Here is a 20,361-nt window from a genome sequence, read left to right as displayed (position 1 = left end):
GTATAAATTACACCATTTAGTTCTTTTTCGATACATGAATGTTTAATGCATTCTGTACCTGTGTAAGTACTTAAAATTTTAAGCTTAATTGCAGGATATATACTCAGGAATCAAATAAGACAATAAAATTGTGAATTTTGTGTTTCGTGACTGAAAAATAATAAAACTGTGGATGTTGAAATACCACCTGATTTCAAGTTCATGGAAGCATTAGGTAAGGTTAAGCTTATGTTACCCTCAGGAGTGTCTTTAATAGCAATTTGTGTTTTGGTGGTGGTGGTGGTGGTGGTGGTGGCGGCGGTGGTTTTTGTTTTAAGAGGAAACTATACTCATTTGGTGTTTTATGGTTTGCTTGGCAGATCATAGAGCAAATTTCTAGTTTGCACGAATCAGCTGGGACTTCTCAAGAAACTGAACTCACAGACACTGGCCAGCTATCTGAAAGACTGTAGAGTTAGATCATGGAAGATTCTGAAGAAATTTTTTTTGCTCGTGTAAAGTTGTACTACTACTATATAAGTTTCCGTTACGTCCTTAAAGGGGCCGGTGGGCCTGCTAGATGGCAACGCCATCTCTCAGCCCAGGGAGATTTGATTTCGTTAGGACATGTTCGGAGAAGGTTTGGCGGGCGTGGCCTACACTAAGAACTGTTCCGGCATACGCCTTAGTGCAGGAGAACGGGAAAGCACGGAAAAACATCATCATGGCAGTCGACTGTGGGGACCAGCCTCCCTCCGTCTCCTGAATACACAGCTATAGAGCCACGGTAGTTCCGTGATCCGTGGCCACTGGTAAACCGAAGCTTCTGCAGTCGCTTAAGTGCGGCCAGTATCCAGTAATCGGGAGATAGTGGGTTCGAGTCCCACTGTCGGCAGCCTTGAAGATGGTTTTCCGTGGTTTCTCATTTTCACACCAGGCAAATGCCGGGGCTGTACCATAATTAAGGCCACGGCCGCTTCCTTCCAACTCCTAGGCCTTTCCTATCCCACCGTCGCCATAAGACCTATCTGTGTCAGTGCGACGTAAAGCAAATAGCAAAAAATAAACCGAAGCTCACTCTACTCGGTTGGTCAGTCGGAAAAAATGTAAAACGCACGCTGGTACAAAACAAGTTCTTTAGTAGACGATACGTCACATTACTATACATTGCATTCAGGCCCACTGACGGCAATGTCAGTAAGGTACAATAATATGGTGAAAGTCGTCTTTCAGTAATCAATGTTCCACGAACGCACTACGCTGGCGTAGCAGGGGGAGAGGCGATACTCCCACGTGGCGCGTCCCAGGTGGTGCATAGCGGGGTCCTAACCGGCCTGCCGGCGGACTTGAAGGACTCTCGCGGACCAAACACACAACCCCCTGTGAGTGGGGGACGCAGATGAAGAATTCACTCACGGTATCCCCTGCTTGTCGTAAGAGGCGACTAAAAGGGGCGACCAAGGGATGATCATATTGGAACCATGGAACTACTTTGAATTAGTACCATTTCGCGGGGAACACCATGGGCCGCCTTTACTTGCGAGTAGTACCACTATATTAGGTACACCAGAGGTTTGTGATTAGTAGCAACAGAGAGTGGTTCACTGTGGGTTTCCAGTATCCGTGATTAGTATCATTGTGAGAAACACCACGGGTCTGGGCGTTGCCTGTGATTAGTACCGCTATATGAGCGACATTGTAGGTCTGCGTTGCCTGTGATTAGTACCCATCATATGAAGAACTCCACGGGAATACTGGCGTCCGTGATTAGTACACGTAGGTGATGAACACCATCGGTTTGCGTAGCCTATGAGTGGCGCCATTATGTGAGAAACCATAGGTCTGCGTTACCTGTGCGACATAAAGTACTTGTGAGTTGTAGCATCATGTGTGGTATACCTTGAGTCTACGCTACTTTTGATTAGTACCCCAACATGACAAATACCATGGTTCTACTTTACTAGCGATAAGTACCATTATGAGGGGCCGTTGACCTACATTTTGGACTCATTTGGACAACAAGTATCCTTGATTCAGGATTGTGCTTTAGAAGTGGTCCCTTGGCCAGTAATACTATTTTTGATAGTTTTTTGTTCGGATCCACTGATTGTTTTAAATTCATATCCATCCATTCATTCTTCATGACATTTTTTATTTTGGTCAGTGGATGATTTCTAACTTTTAATTTGTCATTACATTTCGTACCATTAGGGGCCGATGACCTAGGATCCTTTAAACAACAAGCATCATCATCATCATCATCAGTAATCAATGTTATCCCAAGCACTTTCCTCCTGGGACTCAGCTAACTGAATGATGTTCATATTTCGGAGAATTTGTAGGTAACATGTTTTCCTACATTGTGGGGCCTGGCATCTTTAGTTCACCCAGAATGGAGTGGGTTTGATACCTCGTCAGGTATAGAAAACTTTCGAAATGAGATTTCTAATTTTGGTACTCGACTTATACCAAAAATGATTACCAGATAACTGTTAAGATTAAGGACGGCCAGATCTAAAGGTAACCAATTACCTAACGTAGGTTTCCGTGGCTCTTTATCATTTATTAGGTAAATATTATTGTTTCTGCATTAAATACTTGTTAATACGTTTGCGTGGCTTTAATCCAGAAATAACAATATTTGTTTGATAAAGTAAAGCTAACCACTGTATCTCACATTGCGTCAAGGTTTCGAATAGTTGAAGCCTCAACCTTCCATTCCTCCAAGGTCCTCCATGGCCTATACGGAGATGTTTTTGCTTTGTAGTTTGCCATTTATAGTCCTAAACTTGATGAAGAAAATTTGGCGACCGCACCAGGCACATTATTTGATGAATATGGGAAGGAGATTTATCAGGTTGTTCCTGGAAGAGGTGTCTTCCTATTAGAAGAGTATCTCACGCCGAAGTCCTAGGGTAATATGAAACTATCAAAGACATTTTATGTGCTTGATAGGAGTAATAATAAACCTGTGAGACAGTTTGTCCATATTCATGACAGGATGCACTCTTCCAAGGAAACTTACTTACTAAGCAAATGTAATGAATTTCATGTAACTAAATGTACATCATAATTAATATTATAGTCGTTCGGCTGCTTGGATGAGTGGTCAGCGTAGTGGCCTTCGTATTAATGGTCTTTAGGTTCGGTTCTGGGCTGCGTCGAGGATTTCAACTTTCTCTAGTTAACTATTCTAGCTCCGGGCCGGGTGTTTGTTTTCGTATCAATACACTTGTTCATTTTCATACACCACATAAACTACAAACCACCGCAGAATCACGCAATGGTGTATACATCTCTTCGCACAGGATTGGTGTCAAGAAAGGCATGTTGCCTTAGAACCGCGCTAAATCGATACAAAGTGTCGACCATAGATCAGGAAGAAGAATTATCATTATCGAAATGAAATGGTGTATGGCTTTTAGTGCCGGGAGTGTCCGATGACAAGTTCGGCTCGCCAGGTGCAGTCTTTTGATTTGACTCCCGTAGGCGGTCTGGAATCGTGATGAGGATGAAATGATGATGAAGACGACACATACACGCAGCCCCCGTGCCAGCGAAATTAACCAAAGATGGTTAAAATTCCCGACCCTACTGGGAATCGAACCCGGGACCCCTGTGACCAAAGTCCAGCATGCTAACAATTTAGCCATGGAGCCGGACATCATTATCATGATCACTATTATAATACATCATCGTTTGGAAGGTCTGTTTGATCAACTTCCTTCAGTGCAGACTGTTAAAGTAAATAGCTGTACGTAACGTGCACAAACATGTGAACCTACTGTATGTGGTTCTGAAATGGTCAAAATTGTCTTTCAATATTATGTGTACCTTACACTTTGCTGACAACAGAAAGTGTATTCAGACTTCTCTATGAAATACTGAGATCCGCAATGATTTGTTGAGGTCCATATTAATACTTTTAAATTACTTTCGTAAGAACGTCCTTTCTGGGTTATAATATTTCCTTCAACTGACGGACGAAGCAGTCTTAAAGAGGCGCTTTCAACTTTTCGCCTCATAAATATGAAGTCCTGAGGTGCTCGACAGCTGAAGTACTGGCAGTTCACATCAGATAAAACTTGTGACATCCATATTATTATCCATTTTATAAGTTTATTAATTTAGTTCACAAGCAATTCCGTAAACATATCGAGTCTGTATAAATGTACCTAGGTATATTCCTTCATATTTCATATTTCATTGCGTGAAAAGTACTGACCCGCAGCACATACGTTATGAAGAAAATATGCGGAATGCACGAAAAGTCCCATCCAATAATAACAGTGTTGAAGGGACCAGAACATTTAAAATTAGGATGAGATCAATCTCCCAACTTGAAAATATCATCCAGATTCAGGTGGAGCAAGAATCGCCGTTTTAGACGAGGTCTGTGGCCCAAATGTCTCAAGAAAGAGCCTCCACGAATTCTTAAATCTGTTATGTTACGAAACCAATCTTTTTCCTGTTTAGTGTTCACGAAACTCCAATATTATGCGCCTGCATAACGTGGTTGCTCTTGCAAAAATCGCTATGTGAAATATTTCAGCTTAGAATTTTGGCCGGAAAGGTTCTGTCTTCTAACGTTCAATATTGTGCGATTAATATCACAGTATCCTCGCTCTTGATAACGTATGTGCTGCGGGCCAATATTTTTCACACAATATTATAATGTGGCGTTTTCTCCAGGCGCAAACCAAACCAAAACCAAACCGCATGACACAACAGCCGCGAAGAGCTTACCAAGCGATCACTGCTGAGTCCGAAGGCCTGCAGATTACGAGGGGTCGACGAATTCTCTCGGCCATTGTTGTTGGCTTTCTAGACCGTGGCCGCTATCTCTCTACCAGATAGTTCCTCAATTGTAATCACGTAGGCTGAGTGGACCTCGAACTAGCCGTCGTCTTTTTCAAGTGTGATCTCCTCTCAGAAGTTCGGCTACTATCATAGATATTCTTGCTTTAGATGATGCAGCACGAAAGAGCTCAATAGTGGAACAGTCGAACCAAGTTTTCAGATAATCAATCCAAGAAATACGTCTTCTTGCTGACATGACTGAGATGCTGCAGCTTTCTGAATTTGACAGTATTTAATATTTCCTTTCTTTTTCCCATTCGCCTCATAAAATCATCGTTTGTGATCTTATCTGTCCAACTCAACCACAGTATCTTTCTGTACGTCCGTAGCTCAAATGCCTCTAATCTGTCCACCCCTCAGACCAAGGTAAAAATCCCCGACCTGGCCGGAAATCGAATCCTGGACCTTCGATTAAGATGCAGGTACGTTTGCAGTCTCTTTTGCGATCACAGCAAAAGTTGTCCCATTTGCGATCACTTCCATCAGAGTGGAAAACAAGAATGTGAAGAAAGACCAGTTCGTGTCCCATTTGCGATCACTGTAAAATTATCAGCAGCCTATCAGGATTTTCCAACGTCCTTACAGCAGGGGGACTGCTATTTAGGGTGTACTCCACACAATCTCTCTCTTGATTAGTCTATAGTTGATTTATCGTTGATGTAGCTTTTGTTGTTATGTTGTTATCTGCGTATTTACTTACGACATGCAGGTCATTGAGACGAAGAAAGGCAAGCCTTGTATTTGATATGATGGATACTCTTATATAAATTTACGGAAAAGTCAAGGACGTTTGTTGACATGAGTTTTTTATCGCTGGCTTTACGTCGCACCGATACAGATAGATCTTATGGCGACAATGTGATAGGAAAGGGCTAGAAGTGGGAAGGAAGCGGCCGTGGCCTTAATTAGGGCACATCCCCAGCATTTGCTTGTTGTGAAAATAGGAAACCGCAGAAAATCATTTTCAGGGCTACCGACAATTGGACGCGAATCCACTATTTCCCGAATGCAATCTCACCATTTCGTGCTATCATTATAGAATTATCATTTCTTCAACTTATTTTAATCTAAACATTTTCTTAACATTAAGTTCTGGAATCTTGTACATCTAATCCGAGCGTACAGACAAAAATTATAATTTTATTTATATAGGTGAAAGTAGGCTGAGTGGCCGCGCGTTTTAACGCGCTATGGCGCCAAGCATTCGGGAAACGCGTGGGTTCGAACTCCATCGTCGGCAGTTCTCAGAATGGTTTTCTGTGGTTTAATATTTTCACTTCCAGGCAAATGCCGGTACAGTTCCTATCCATAGGCCAGAGGTGAGTCCTCCCACCCCTTACCCAATTTCATTTACCATAACACATTTCATCTTCATTAGCTCCTCGACTGAGGTTGGTGCCAGGAAGGGCATCGGGCCGTAGAAACATCCCGTATGAATTAATCTCATCTCATTCCGAGCCAGTATCAAGAAATGAGATTAAGGGGTAGACATACATACAGATAGATGAAAGTAGTCTAATTAAATTTTGAGCAGCTGTTTACTTAAATGTCAGTATGAATGTTTGAACAGTTTGAGCATTATTAAAGCAGTAATTTAATATTGTCCCCTATTGCATAAGAAAGTGCTAAGTCTGTTAAGTCTGTTAAGTCTGAGATGAGCTACAATTACTTCAAAAAGGGTAGCACTAACGAAGAAGCAAAGTGTTACAGCAAAATCCCATCTTTTGTTTCACATCTTAAAATTCATTTAATCGCCTTTACACCCACAACCATCTGGTAACTGTAAGTACAAGGTTCATTTGAGTCCTTTTCATTCTCTGGCAGTCCCGATATTAATGCATCAGTCTCAAATGGTAAATATAAGTAATTTAATGAGCTTCAACATACGATTCGTAAGAATCCTAGTATGTAGTTTCACCAGTTACTTGAGGGATGTCCTTCGGTAGGCAATTCCCTGACAGCAACCTGACTGTTTGTATGTACTGATAAGATTGATCGCAAATGAGACTGATCGGAAATGGGACGACACCAACTAGTTTAGACCCGGTTCTGACATCGACCGGTCAGTGAGCAAAACATTTCAAAACGGACCTGCCCTGCTCGTATGTACACAACCATTTAAAAAATAACAAACACGTAGCAAACAGAAAACCAAATTCGCGTTTCAATACCGTGTAAATTACTATGATACATACATACCGATATTATGTTTTTTTTCTTTACGTCACACCTGCACAGATAGGTCTTATAGCTACGATGGGATAGGAAAGAACTAGGATCGGGAAGGAAGCGACCGTGGCCTTAATTAAGGTACATTTTCCTGGTGTGAAAATGAGAGACCACGGAAAACTATTTTCTAGGCTGCCAACGGTGGTGTTCGAACTCACTATATCCCGAATGCAAGTTGACAGCTACGTGACTCAAACCATGCAGCCGCTTGCTCGGTATTGTTTTTTCTCAGACTGACTAATTAGTTGATCTGTTGTTTTGTGAACATTCAGGGTTCCTCATCCGGTGACAGCATAGCACACCATCTCTTAAACACGAGGAATGATGTGCCTTGTCGGATTACAGTTACTGATTGAACTTCAACAACAACTTCGTAAAGCATACTCTAGTGTGAGTTTGTATCTTCAATAGTGTATTCTGTTTTAAATAATATGCGCTTTTTCTGTTTCTCATCACATAATTTTTGCTTGTTTCAAGCATCATGAAATCACGGACCTACGTTTTATTTGACTAGACTGTACAGTAATGCTCAGTAGGAGGGCATTCCTTTTAACCCATATACAACATTAACATGACTCTTTACCCCCTACTGCTAAGCTATAAATGGCCCGGGAGAAAGGTTTTTTTTATTTCGTATTTTTCTTACGGAGACACGTGTCGTTCACACTCTTTCATGAATTATACCCATTATAAGTTTGGGTATCGGTCGCCTGGAATGCGCATATTAAACATATGATAGTTCTACGTACTTAAACACATACTAGACATAAAATAATTGTCCTTTTTATCACCAAATACTGTTTTTCTCCCGTTTGTTTGTTTGTTTGTTTGTTTGTTTGTTTGTTTGTTTGTTTGGTCATCAGCCCGTAGGCTGGTTGGATCCTCAAATAACACCACCAAATGTTATGTGGTTATGGGGAAACCATAAAAAAACGGTAGCGACGCCAAAATGAGGCATACTAGGCAGGATGAGAAACGAAGTAGTTCGCCATCGCTCTCTTCGCTATCTCCCGTAATTAGTTTACATTTCGTAGTAGGCAAAGAAATACCTCTTCCTTTCGACATGTACATAGAATAGTTTATCTTAGACACAACAAAAACAGGGAAAAAAATAAACCCTAAGATATTCTTCACAGTAAAATTTGCGGACGATACACATCGCTCTCAGAGCAGAAACGGAAGAATGTTTTCCAACAGAATCTGGAGAAAATGAACAAGCAACTTTGGGAGTGGTAGTGTGTTAGAATAAAGAGAAAAAACTAAAATAATGGTTTATTTATTATTTACAATTTGTTTTTCGTCGCACCGACAAAGATAGGCGACGATGAGATAAGAAAGGTCTAGGAGTGTGAAGGAAGCGGCCGTGGATTTAATTAAGGTCATCCCCAGAATTTTCCTGGTGTTCAAATGGGAAACCACTGAAAACCATTTTCAGGGATGCCGACAGTGTGGTTCGAACCCACTATATCCCGAATACTAGATACTGGCTGCACTTAAGCGACTGCAGCTACCTATCTCAGTCTAAAATAATGAGTTCCGTGCGTGTTGGTGATCAAAAATCCAAGCCAAGAATAGAAGAAGAAACATTGATATAAGTGAAATCCTTCACTTACTTATTACTTGAATTGGGAGATACAGAAAGACGTCGTGAAAAGACTTGTCCTCGGAAGGGAACTCCTTGACAAGGAAAGGAGTACCACTGAGAACAAAGAAGCAATTTATTGAAATATTTGCGTGAAGGTTTGTGGCATAAGTCTCAGAGACGGGGATAGAGCATTCGAGATGTGGTACTGGCGCTGAATAATAGAAATTCACTGGACAGTCAAAATGAAGAACAAAGAGGTGCTGCGACTAGTAGGAAGAAAAATCAATCTACTGGAGGCCATACAGAGGAGAAAGGTGAAACCAGGAACTTCTCACTTGAATGACAGCAAGGGCACGTAAGACCAAACACTTTTACTAAGAATGTCGCATGAAAGAAAAGACCACTTCAATACGGACATGCTCCACAGGAGCCAATACACTGACGGGATCAAGAAAGGCAAACAAAGGTCAGAATTCAATTTAACTTTTACTTGGTTTTAATCTACCTTATGTGTTTGAGTCATCAGTCCATAGACTGGTTTGATGCAGCCCTCCATGCCACCCTATCCCGTGCTAACATTTTCATTTCTACGTAACTATTGCATCCTACATCTGCTCCAATATGCTTGTCATATTCATACCTTGGTCTATCCCTAACATTCTTACCACCTACACTTCCTTCAAAAACCAACTGAACAAGTCCTGGGTGTCTTTTAAGATGTATCCTATCATTCTATCTCTTCTTCTCGTCAAATTTAGCCAAATGGATCTTCTCTCACCAATTCGATTCAGTATCTCTTCATTCGTGATTCGATCTATCCATCTCACCTTCAGCACTCTTCTGTAACACCACATTTCAAAAGCTTTTATTCTCTTTCTTTCTGAGCTAGCTATCGTCCATGTTTCACTACCATACCATGCCACGCTCCACACGAAGTTCTTCAAAAACATCTTTCTAATTCCGATATCAGTGTTTGAAGTGAGCAAATTTCTTTTCTTAAGAAAGCTCTACCTTGCTTGTGCTAGTCTGCATTTAATGTCCTCCTTACTTCTGCCATCGTTAGTTATTTTACTACCCAAGTAACAGTATTCATCTACTTCCTTTAAGACTTCATTTCCTAATCTAATAGTTCCTACACCACCTGTCTTCGTTCGACTACACTCCATTACTTTTGTTTTGGACTTATTTATTTTCAACAGTCACCTCCCAGACGAAACTATCTTTACATCGGTCTGTTTTCAGACCATATTTGCTTTACGGGAGAGAAAGCTGGGTGGACTCAGGATATCTTATTCATAAGTTAGAAGTAACAGACATGAAAGTAGCAAGTATGATTGCTGGCACAAACAGGTGGGAACAATGGCAGGAGGGCACTCGGAATGAAGAAATAAAGGCTAATTTAGGAATGAACTCGATGGATGAAGCTGTACGCATAAACCGGCTTCGGTGGTGTGGTCATGTGAGGCGAATGGAGGAGGATAGGTTACCTAGGAGAATAATGGACTCTGCTATGGAGGGTAAGAGAAGTAGAGGTAGACCAAGACGACGATGGTTAGACTCGGTTTCTAACGATTTAAAGATAAGAGGTATAGAACTAAATGAGGCCACAACACTAGTTGCAAATCGAGGATTGTGGCGACGTTTAGTAAATTCACAGAGGCTTGCAGACTGAACGCTGAAAGGCATAACAGTCTATAATGATAATGTATGTATATGTATGTATGTTGTACTCTTTACCCAAGACTTCGTCCATACCATTCAGCAACTTCGCGAGATCTTCTGCAGTCTCCGATAAAACAACAATATCATCGGCAAATCTCAAGGTTTTGATTTCCTCTCCTTGGACTGTGATTCCCTTTCCAAATTTCTCTTCGATTTCCTTTACTGCCTGTTCTACGTAAACATTGAAAAGGAGAGGGGACAAATTGCAGCCTTGCCTCACTCCTTTCTGGATTGCTGCTTCTTTTTCAAAGCCCTCGATTCTTATCACTGCAGACTGATTCTTATACAGATTGTAGATAATTCTTCGTTCTCGGTATCTGATCCCTATCATCTTCAGAATCATAAATAGCTTGCTCCAATCAACATTAACGAATGCCTTTTCTAGATCTACGAATGCCATGTACGTGGGCTTGTCCTTCTTGATTCGATCCTCTAAGATCAGACGTAAAGTCAGGATTGCTTCACGTGTTCCTGCATTCCTTCTGAAGCCAAATTGATCTTCTCCCAACTCAGCTTCAACTTGTTTTTCCATTCTTCTGTAAATAATACGTGTTAAAATTTTGCAGGCATGAGATACTAAACTAATGGTGCGGTAGTTTTCACACCTGTCACCACCGGCTTTCTTGGGAATAGGTATAACAACATTCTTCCGAAAATCGGATGGAACTTCTCCTGTCTCATACATCTTGCACACTAAATGAAATAACCTTGCCATGCCGGTTTCTCCTAAGGCAGTCAGTAATTCAGAGGGAATGTCATCAATTCCAGGTGCCTTGTTCCTATTGAGGTCACTCACAGCTCTGTCAAACTCTGACCTCAAAATTGGGTCTCCCATTTCATCAGCATCAACAGCCTCTTCATGTTCCAGAACTAAATTATCTACATCTTTAACTTGATACAACTGTTGGATATGCTCCTGCCATATTTCTGCGTTGTCTTCTTTCCCTAGAAGTGGCTCTCCATCTGAGCTCTTAATATTCATATACCTAGATTTCCTTTCTCCAAAGGTTTCCTTGATTTTCCTGTATGCAGCGTCTACCTTTCCCAGGACCATACAGCCTTCGATATCCTTGCACTTCTTCTTCAGCCATTCTTCCTTACCTACCTTGCACTTTCTATCCACTTCATTCTTTAATCGCCTGTATTCTTTTCTGCCCTCTTCATTTCTAACATTCTTGTATTTTCATCGTTCATCAATCAGGTCTAATATCTCCTGAGTTATCCACTGATTCTTAGTTGATCTTTTCTTCCTTCCTAACATTTCTTCAGCAGCCCTATTGACTTCATTTTTCATGACTCTCCACTCTTCCTCTATAGTGTTTCCTTCAGCCTTTTCATTTAGTCCTTGTGCAACATGTTCCTTGAAATAATTCCTCACACTCTTTTCTTTCAAATTGTCTAGATCCCATCGTTTTGCATTCTTTCCTTTCTTCAATTTCTTCAACTTCAGATGGCATTTCTTGACCAACAAGTCGTAGTCAGAGTCCACGTCTGCTACTGGGAAAGTTTTGCAATCCAACACCTGGTTTCTGAATCTCTGCCTAATCATAATGAAGTCTATTTGACACCTTCCAGTGTCTCCAGGTCTCGTCCACGTATACAGCCGTCATTTGTGATGTTTGAACCAAGTATTGGCAAGGACTAAATTATGATCAGTGCAGAATTCAACCAGCCAACTTCCTCTTTCGTTCCTTTGTCCCAATCCAAATTCTCATACTGTACTACCTTCTCTTCCTTGGCCTACCACTGCATTCCAGTCTCCCATCACAATTAGATTCTCGTCACCTTTTACATATTGTATTAAATCTTCTATCTCCTCACATATTCTTTCGATTTTTCATCATCCGCTGAACTAGTAGGCACTTGCACTATTGTGGTGAGCATTGGTTTGGTGTCTATCTTGACGACAATAATTCTTTCACTATGCTGGTCGTAGTAGCTTACCCGATGCCCTATTTTCTTATTCATTATTAAACAAACTCCTGCATTTCCCCTGTTTGATTTTGTGTTGATAATTCGGTAGTCGCTTGACCAAAAATTTTCTTCTTCCTGCCAACGTACTTCACTTATACCAACTACATCTAACTTTAGCCTATCCATCTCCCTTTTCAGATTCTCTAACCTACCACAACGATTCAAACTTCTAACATTCCACGCTCCGACTCGCAGAATGTCAGTATCCATCTTCCTGATTATCGCCCCCTCTCGTGTAGTCCCCACCCGGAGATCCGAATGGGGGACTAGTTTACCTCCGGAATATTTTACCCGGGAGGAAGCCATCATCAGTACATCAGTACATCATTCATACAGAGAGAGCTGCATGTCCTCGGGAGATAGTTACGGCTGTAGTTTCCCGTTGCTTTCAGCCGTGTAGCAGTATCAACACAGCTAAGCCATGTTGAGTATTATTACAAGGCCGTATCAGTCAATCATCTAGACTGCCGCCCCTGCAACTACCGAAAGACTGCTACCCCCCTTTCGATGAACCATTCGTTAGTCTGGTCTCTCAACAGATACCCATCCGATATGGTTGCACCTGCAGCTCGGAAATCTGCTTCATTGGGACACGCAAGCCTCCCCACCGCGGCAAGGTCACATGGTTCTCAGAGGAGGAATCTACCTCATATCATGTGAAATCAGGTGACACAATTTTAAGAGACTCGGCATTTAAGTTGAAGAAAGCCAGGATTGAAACTTATGTACAAATTATTTGACTGGTAGAAGTAGAGAGGTAATTTAGGAAAATCTTTAATAATGAATGATGAAATATTTCCTCGTGAGTAAATTCTATCACCTGCCTTATATAAAGTGTCTGTTCAAACGTATGTACTGTAACTGTAATTTCATGTGTCATTGCTATGTTCGTGAATGCTATTGTACTATCCAAAGCAACCTACTCCATGAGCCTAGAGTGAGCACCACAGTGTTTCAATGGGCTAAACTTGACCGATCGTTATCTGAAATAACCCAGTCATACGTAATGCTCAGAGGGTTCGGATTGAATTTGTCCATTCACTGACAGAATCTTTGGCTGCCACACTGCCATCAGTTGTGGGTCAGGGATCTACTCCACCGCGCGTAATGACAGCAGGTCAATAAAAGTAGAAAATAATGTATGTCTCATCTACGATCAGTAGCTAAATATATTTTTCTGTATTCTCTGGATATTCTGGTATATTACAGAGTGCGCTCATTTCGTAGTTGAGTGGTAGGCCTGCTGTAGCTCTGGAAATAATTATTAAATTACGTATCGTTGTGTATCGAATTCCGAAGTCAGATTTGAGATGTTATTCTAAAATAATGCAAAAGCTGTTACATTATATTAAATGATAAACGGAAGAATTGACAGAACTTGAAGCGCCGTGCCGAGTGGCTCATACGGTTGTGGCGCTGGCCTTCTAACCCAACTTGGCAGGTTCGATCCTGGCTCAGTCCAGTGGTATTTGAAGGTGCTCAAATACGTCAGCCTCGTGTCGGTAGATTTACTGGTACATAAAAGAACTCCTGCGGGACTAAATTCCGGCACCTCAGCGTCTAACTAATTTTATTGGTAGGTAAGTGAACGGCCAGCCTCTGTGATGTACTTGTTAGTGTGATTATCTGCCGCCTCCGGAGGCCGAGGTTCAATTCCTGGCTCCACCACGAAATTTGAAAATTGGTACGAGGGCTGGAACTTTCCAGTCAAATGCCGAAATGGTACCTGCAATACTGCAATACTGTTTGCTCATTACACGAGTCTGTCACATACCCAGCTGTATAATTAACCTGTATCAGACATCTACATAGAGTCTCTCGATTAAAGGACAGTAGTTTCACCATATTGATCTCAGCATAATCTATAATGTACATACTCAAGTACTGAGGAGCAGTGACCTGTGGATAAATACGAGACATGAAGTAAACCGTGAACATATTTTAAGTAACTTCACCAACCCCTTTCTGTAGTTTATCCATTGGAAAGTCATGGCAGTTCAACAGAGATATACGAGGTTCGAAGGCAAGTAAAATTAAAACCTAATTTTTTCATTTTTTATTGAGTAAAAGTTCAAAACTCTAGACCTATCATTTTCCTACGTAGTCTCAATTAAGTTCAATGCAAGTCCTACGGCGCTTACAAACTGCATGGATTCCTTTTGAAAAAAGGTCTTTTGGTTGGCTGCGCAGCCCCTCGTGCACTTTATTCCCGTTTCTTCTTGAGTGGCCAAAACATGTAGTAATCACTAGGGGTGCATTTCTGGATGTGGAAGACGCTCAAAATGCAGATCCTGGATGGTCACAACTGTTGCACGCGTGGTAGCTATGGGACCGAGCATTCTCATGTTGGTCATGTGACAAAACTTGCATCGCCATACTGAATCGTCATTTGTCGATGAATTTAAATAGGTTTCACAGTTCCAATACTCAAAATCCAAACAACAGAGCACTATTTTAACTTCGTGCATGTCTGAAGTGCGGTCCATTATTACAGTGATACCATAATGTTGTTTTCTTTTCTGCCGATGTTGCCCGTTATAGAATATTGATTAAACATTTTGGAACTTTAGTTCAAACGTAAAGAACCGGGGCGCAATATTTCGAATGCTTATAACAGTTTGAAAATTTCCGTTTGACTTGTATCTGCGTCAGCACTGAACAATAACAGCTAAAGGGATGTAATCGAGGCACAGTCATTTGACAGTTAAGATTAGGTGTCAGTAGATTTACTGTAGTGTTAAGGAAGACCTCTCAGAGCAAAACATTAACATTCCGACATCTGGTAAGACTGTCGACTGGTAGAAGCAATAGTTACGAAAGTGTGAATTATTAATTATGATGACTGCTCTTCAGGATGTCAGAGCCTAGATTAGGATGATAAGAAATAATGTATCAAGTGATACCTGGTCTTAATAGTATAAATACCAACACTGATAAACTGTACACACTCATCTTCCGGGTAATTATAATAATTTTGACGGTGAAAATTGTTCCCTGTTCAGAGCCACCTCACGGCCCTGATCAAATTCATAAACATTCTACTGTAATCGATTATCAGAACATGACGAGTAGTTGAATAAATTATTTATAACGCAAGCTAATGGACATAAATGATTCTTCACAATTCTAAACAGCACTACTGACAACATGAGAGAAACAATTCGAAACCATTAACTGCCTCAATCCTTAAAAGAAATGACTTTATGCTTTAATTTGTCAGCTCTCAAGGATAAATATACGGTAAGAGAAATGAAATATCGGGCTTACCGGGTGTCCTGTACCGTGTTTCCTATTTTCTTAGATAAATTATTATTATTATTATTATTATTATTATTATTATTATTATTATTATTATTATTATTATTATTATTATTATTATTATTATTATTTTGCTAGGGGCTTTACGTCGCACCGACACACATAGGTCTTATGGCGACGATGGGATAGGAAAGGCCTAGGAGTTGGAAGGAAGCGGCCGTGGCCTTAATTAAGGTACAGCACCAGCATTTGCCTGGTGTGAAAATGGGAAACCACGGAAAACCATCTTCAGGGCTAACGATAGTGGGATTCGAACCTACTATCTCCCGGATGCAAGCTCACAGCCGCGCGCCTCTACGCGCATGACCAACTCGCCCGGTATTTTTATTATTATTATTATTATTATTATTATTATTATTATTATTATTATTATTATTATTATTATTATTATAGGAATATACTCTACCTATCCACATGGTCCTTTTCTTCTGCTCTTTTGTTGCTCGGCTCTACTCAGGGGATAAGATATGAAGATATAACACTCACCTCGAGAAGTAAGATGATCGGATGGGCTGGGTGGTTGTTGTTTTTTTTTCTTTTCTTTTTTTTTTTTTTGACGCGCTAAATTGTATGTTGAGGAGGCATAGGTTAGGATGATTGATAAGAGAATATCAACTACTCTACAATAATGAAAACTCGAACGGCTTGCTTGGGAATATTAATCCACCTGAAAAGGAAATAAAATGTAATATTACAGCGTGGGTGCATATCGAAATTAACAAGACAATAAAATAAAGGGATTCCTTTTCAACAATGCACCAGGTGAAATACGTGATTGTGTTTCGAAAATGGCCGATTAAGAAATGTACTCGCCCTGCAAAAGTGAACGCTAAGCTAGCAATCGAATCTCATCCAAAGAATGCTGGCTGTCAAATACACAAAGCATTAATGTAAATTTAACTCCTAGAACCTCCTAAATAATTTTCCAAGTACTAAACTACATTTTTATAACAGCAAATACAATAAGAGTAATGTTACATTAAGGATTACAAACTAACGTCATTGTGGTGTTCCGTTCTGTTATTTCTTTGTTGCTTTGCAGGTAATTCATTCTGAAGCTGCTTTTATTTTTCCTTTATATTTATCCTCCTTAGTAGCCTCCGTGGCTCAGACGGCAGCGCGTTGGCCTCTCACCACTGAATACCGTGGTTCAAATCCCGGTCACTCCATGTGAGATTTGTGCTGGACAAAGCGGAGGCGGGACAGGTTTTTCTCCGGGTACTCCGGTTTTCCCTGCCATATTTCATTCCAGCAGCACTCTCCATTCTCATTTCATAGCATCTATCAGTCATTAATAAATCACTTTGCGAGTGGCGACCCCATCGTACTAATAGCCTATATCTGCTTCATTCATTCTATCCCCGACCCGGTCAATGACTGGAAAACAGGTTGTAGGTTTTCATTTTCATTTATCCTCCATAATATTGGTTGAATAACACCATCAAATAAAAATGTAATTACATAAACTCCGGGAAAATGAAAAAATAACACCATGAATTCGTCAACACAGCACTGGGAAATTTTGCCGACACATTCTTGAGGACGTATACAACACACGATCACACCGACAGAGCCATACGCATCTGAGTACAGTCGATAGAGCGTTCAAAATATCAGCGCTAGTACCGTGTATAGACTCCTTTTGCAGCAATGCAGACTGCAATTGTTCCATGGAGATGATCGTAGAGATGGCAAATGTAGTCTTGTGGAATGGCCTGTCATGCAATTTCCACCTCGTGTCCCAGTTGTGCCAGATTTCCTGCCGGTTGTGCATACCGCTAAAGAAGACGTTTCATCCGGTCAAAACATCTTCAATAGGGTGAAGATCTGGGATCGTGCTGGTCAGAGTAGTTGACATACACCTTGGGGAGCACGGGATACATGTGGACGCGCATTGTCCCGTTGGAAAAGCACATCGCTTTGTTGGTGCATCAACGGCAGCACGACGGTTTGAATTATGCTTTTGATGTACCTCGCGCTGTTCAATGTTCTCTTTACAACCACCAGAGGAGAACGGCCTGTGTAGGATATGGATCCCCGCACCATTATAACGGGTGTTGGACCTGTGTGCCAAACTTTGGCACTCACCAGCACGACGCCACACATGCGTACGACCATCATTGGCGCCAAGGTAGCAGTGACTCTTATCACTGAAGATGACACGTCTCCATTCGTCTTTCCATAAGCACCTATCGCAACACCACTGGAGGTGGGCTGCACGGCGTGAGCGGAAGACGCCCTAATGGCCCGCAGGATCGTAGCCCTGCTTCACGTAGATGGTTGCGAATGGTCCTTGCTGATACCTCGGGGCAACAGTGTCCCTAATTTTTTGTGAAGTAGCGGTGTGGTCTAAGGCTCTCTAAGATGGGTATGCTCAGCCGCCATTTTGGTTCATACCTGCGCAATGGGCCATGTGATCAAACTCTAGTTTCTCCTACGAGCGCCCGCTTCGTCACATTGAAAAAATGAAATGTCGTATGGCTTTTAGTGCCGGGATATCCTAGGACGGGTTCGGCTCGCCAGGTGCAGATCTTTCTATTTGACTCCCGTAGGCGACCTGCACGTCGTGATGAGGATGAAATGATGAAGACAACACATACACCCAGCCCCCGTGCCATTGGAATTAACCAATTAAGGTTAAAATCCCCGGCCTAGCCGAGAATCGAACCCGGGACCCTCTGAACCGAAGGCCAGCACGCTGACCGTTCAGCCAACGAGTCGGACGTCACATTGAACATATCGCTTTAATCATCGCTTGCATGGATAGAATAGTGCTATATTTTTGTGGATATTTATTACATAATGGTGGGTTGTTCTGCACCTAATTGTAGTAATGTCCCTACTGCAGGATACAGGTTGTTTAGGTTCCCTTCTGATCTGCATTATGCAACCACTGCCTCTGCTACACCTTCTACTTCAACTAACTTACTTAAACCAGCATCCAGCTCCCACTGGCATTACTACACCCCTTAATTCAGTCACACTGATGATTAAATATTCAGTTCTGCCCCCAACGTCAGGCAACAGGAGTTCAACATCCAAACAGCACAGTTACAATATTTGTCAAAACAAACTTCATATGACAGAAATAATTTCTTTAACACTGGTGGTAGTACAACAAATGAAATATTGAAAACCAAGATCTGTGGTAGGCCTATATGCAGACAGGTTTTAAACTATGAGCTTTCTGACTCAAGCTCTGAAACATCCGTAACTTTTTTAAATTTGGGTGGTCTAAAGAAACCAGATTGTGAAGTTATGAAATTAATGTGTAATTGTGAGGTCCTCTATAGGGACTTGTAATGGAAAAATTGTTAATGGTAAATGCACCAGTAATTCTCCAACGTTCTGTAATTTAAATGAAAAGAATTGTTAGACACTTCTTCAAAATTCGATCTCATGCTGTTGTAGACTTTAACAAGAATGTACGGAAACGAGATAAAATGTATGGGACTGCTTCGGAAAAGAAGAGAAAATGTAAATAAGGAATGGATTGTTATTGTTTTGTAAATACTGTAATAAAAGTAGAGAGTAAATTTGTAAAATATTACTTAAATATATTTTTAATGTGCTGCCTGAGCAAGTTAACCAATGATGAAAGCTTTTGAATTTTAATACGGTGAGTCGAGTTGAGAAATCATACTACTTCTCCTCAAACCAGAGTAATCTCTGTAAAAAAATAAAAATAAAATAAACGTACTGTTAACTGTGCCAAAGCCAAAAATGTTCAATATTCTCCACAGCTCGCGGGTCACTCCCCTTACAAGTCACTGGTAACTGATCAGGGCAATACTTCATGTTTCGAGAGAAGATTTACCTATAGAAGTTGTTAATCTATTCTTATTTTCTTCCTGAATGTAATTTATAATAACATAACATTTGTTTCATGAATGTTCGGTTGAATAAACTAAAATCCTCTGTTTATTACAAGATTCATAACACTCACCGAAATTTAAGTTTCTTTTGCACTTAGAATATATTTTTAAATACTGGTAAATAAGAAAAGGGACTAAATTTTAGAAGAAAGAAATAAACACAAAGAATCCCAGTTACTTGGGTGTGTTCGTCTTCGTACATCACATTTCAGCGTTATTTCTGTTCGAATAATATTTTTTATCACTTCGACAACATTGAAAATGGAGCTGAATCAATTTCACGCAACTATGAAATACCGAGTGAGATCATATGTTATGAAAATCTTCTATCACAATGTATATATCTTATTAGTAAGCTATTGTTTCTAATGTTTCTCCAGTGAGAGTACATGCCTAGTTAGTTTGTTAAAAGGCAAATTATCAACGACCTAGCTTTTACAATCACCATCTCGAGTAAAAATTTCGCAATAATGTACGAAATATATTAATATTTATGTTGAGCAATCGTTTGAATAATACTGAGAATGAGTATTTTTATAGTATGTTAGTTTAGCATTATTTTCTAGCGTGGAAAACAGGCTGGGGCGGTCAACTGCCTTACCAACGTAATGTAGTGCAGGAATGAACCATAATGGCGGGCGAGCATACCTAGTCTTTAGAGAGCCGTAGTGTGGTCCAGTACGTCACTCCTTAAGATGCGACGGTCTTGGTGTGCAAATGTGCGTCGCTGCTGTCCAGACACAGGCCGATGGACATGTGCTGATGTTCGCTATAACAACATAGATGCACTGTGAAGACCTCTCGCCCCACGTGTTGCGC

Source organism: Anabrus simplex, chromosome 3 (genome assembly GCF_040414725.1).
Source record: "Anabrus simplex isolate iqAnaSimp1 chromosome 3, ASM4041472v1, whole genome shotgun sequence".
In the NCBI taxonomy this organism is placed as follows: Eukaryota; Metazoa; Arthropoda; class Insecta; order Orthoptera; family Tettigoniidae; genus Anabrus; species Anabrus simplex.
Note: the sequence above shows the minus strand (reverse complement) of the source record.